The 2,990-nt window shown below is 37.4% G+C and overlaps 1 pseudogene; it reads right to left on the bottom strand.

Moving 5' to 3' along the window:
- Positions 1–1,278: 1,278 nt before the first annotated feature.
- On the bottom strand, positions 1,279–2,556 carry LOC130027146 (serine/threonine-protein phosphatase 6 catalytic subunit-like; annotated as a pseudogene).
- Positions 2,557–2,990: the final 434 nt, after the last annotated feature.

Genomic DNA, 2,990 nt, shown 5'->3' on the forward strand with positions numbered 1-2,990 from the left:
GTATAAAGGAATATGGAAAAATGCTCTAAGTCACTAATCACCTGGAAAATGCAAATGAAAACATCACCTCACACCAAATATACTGGCATTCATCCAAAATAACAACAACAAACAATCTTGGCATGGATATATGAAAAGGGGGACTGTGACTCACTGCTGGTGGGAATGTCTACTGATCTAGTCTTTTTTTAAGAATGTATGTATATTACTTTAAAATTTTAAAAACAGGAATTGAGCTTTCATATGGCCCAGAAACTCCACTCCTGGGAATATATATACAAAAAAATGGTGAATATATATACAAAAAATGATGAAGAAAAGACATCTGCATCTCTATATTTACTGCAGCATTTTTCACAACAGCCAAAATCTGGAAACAACCCAAGCGCCCAAGAACTGAATAAAGAAGCTACGGCACATATACACAATAGAATGTTATGTGGCCATTAGAAATGATGAAGTCATGAAACTTGATGTTACATGGACGGATCTGGAAAGTATCATGCTGAGTGAAATGAACCTGAGGGAGAGGAATAGACACAGAAAAATCTCACTCATTTGAAAGATATAAAGAAACATAGTAGGGCAATAATTAATGCCAAAGATAATAGAAACAAATGGCAGGAGAATGGGTTGTTAGTTTGCCACTATAGTTGGAGGAGTGATAAATCAGGGAAGAGACAACTACAAAAGTGATGGGGGAAGTAGTCACTCTGGATAAGTGATGTGTATGGTACCCTGACAGTAACAGTACTGTAAAATAAAAAAAACCTAAGTGGTGAAAAAGGAGGGAAAAGATAACTGCCAGGGAGGCAGCCTCAGGAGAGGGATGTAAACTGGGGCCATAGGTGAAAGAAATTGTAAACTGGATTTCAATCATGAATCATTTTATAATTTTGTAACTTGCAATAAATTATTTTTAAACAATAAATGTTTTATTAAGGAAATACATTTTGTTTCCCTCCAAATAAGTAATCAAGCAAAAGTTGTATGCAGTCATTAATGCCTTAATGCCTGCATATAATTATTATGTTAAGACATTTATCAAGTTTCAAATTAGTTTTCATCTTCCATTTGGGATGAGGATGATGAAGAAAACTGATAGGAAAACATTACTATATGCATCATAACAAACATCAAGTTTAAACACTTTTAAATTCAACAAAAAAGGCAAGAAGCAGTATTGCAGCAACAAAATGCTTGGAAAAAAGTGTACCATAGAGTGTAAAAAGTTGTCATGAGTTCAAGAGAAATGTGTCAGTGGGCTGGGCAAAAGTCTCAAGCAATTGTTGTTCAGGGAGGAACAACACATTCTGAATCTGGAACTTCCCAAAATAATTTTTATTCTCTTGATTTACATTTTTGAAGATGAAGTGAATTTTTACAATGATAGAAGTAATTGGCAGCAGAACAAACTGTTCCCAGCTTCTAATAAAATATGAATTTGTACCCTTTATGCACCTGTTGGGTGACTTTTAAGTTGTTGATATGAATAAACTCATTTGTGACCTTTGCACCAAATCGACAAGCTGCTCTTCAGGGACTGATGTCCCAAGAATTCACATCTTCCGGATCTGACCAAACCAGAATGCAAAGTTCTCCTTTATGGGATATTTCCTATTCCTTTTAATTGTTCAAATTTGATCCAGTGTTTTGATATTAGGAGATAAACTAAAATGAACACACAAAATCTGGTCATCTATTTAAGCTACCTCATGAGCATGTCAAAAACTTTGGTATTAGGCATTAGAATTTTCATATTTGGTTTGACACTCATCATGAAACCCATATACCTGTGATATTTATCTATTCTCATGATTTCTTTGTAGAAGTGTAATATGATCAATCCATTTAACCTTCACATTAAGCTGCCCCAACTACTACGGAGTTTTTGTAGTTCTTTAAATGGTATTTTAACAATATTTCCACCACTTTATTTAAACACCATAGTTTACAAAATTGTTTGAAATGATTTGTTATAGATATTCAATTTCCAATGCCAATCCTATCACCACTGTCACCTTCCCTGCACCATTATCTCCATTTTCCCAACCATCCTTTAAGCCTTCCCCTATAACAAGACCATAATAATTTATTAGCTAATGAAATTATCAAAAATTCTTCGGTTAATGAAAATTGTATTATCTCAGCATGGGAATATTTAGACCTTGTCTAAGGGTTTACTAAGCCACTGTTGCTAGAATACTCTGTGTTAATATTTTGACAGTTGTACATTACATTCCTATGCAATCTGGTATGCTACTGCTGTAGAGTTTGGAGACGTCACACAGCCATAAATGCAACTGTGCACTCCAGAAAATCCAGAATATTTAACTGAGCAGTAAACTTACATGTCGGTGGTGATGGAATATGGATTGGCTGCCCGGACTTCTGGAAGTACAGGGAGGTGGGGGAGGTTACCCAGAATGAGCTCTTAGAAGGCCCAGAGTTTTCAGAAAAAACAAAACAAACAAACAAACAAAAAACCAGCATGCCCAGCAGTTTGTTATCTCTGAGGAGCTCAATCATGAGGTGGTGGAGTTTGATCATAGGCATGGAGGCAGCTATTGTGAGTGCGGCTGCCAGGGCTTTGGTAGGGCAGGAGTTTGGGATCCTTTTAACAGCACTTTTTTCAGAGGAATTGAGATGCTTACTTACTAGTAAGTTCATGGAGAGAAGAAAGTTTATTTCTAAACCTCAAGTACCTAACCACTGGTGATCAATGGGGGTGACAGATGTCGCAGCCAGATCGCCCTGGGCTGGAGCGATAGCCCAGCGGTAGGGTATTTGCCTTGCACGCAGTCAACATGGCCGACCCGAGTTCGATTCCTCTGCCCCTCTCGGAGAGCCCGGCAAGCTACCAAGAGTATCTCGCTCACACAGCAGAGCCTGGAAAGCTACTTGTGATGTATTCGATATGCCAAACACAGTAACAACAAAGTCTCCAAAGGAGTTGTTACTGGGCCCACTCGAGCAAATTGAAGAACAAC

Source organism: Sorex fumeus, unplaced genomic scaffold (genome assembly GCF_029834395.1).
Source record: "Sorex fumeus unplaced genomic scaffold, SorFum_2.1 ptg000036l, whole genome shotgun sequence".
Taxonomy (NCBI): domain Eukaryota; kingdom Metazoa; phylum Chordata; class Mammalia; order Eulipotyphla; family Soricidae; genus Sorex; species Sorex fumeus.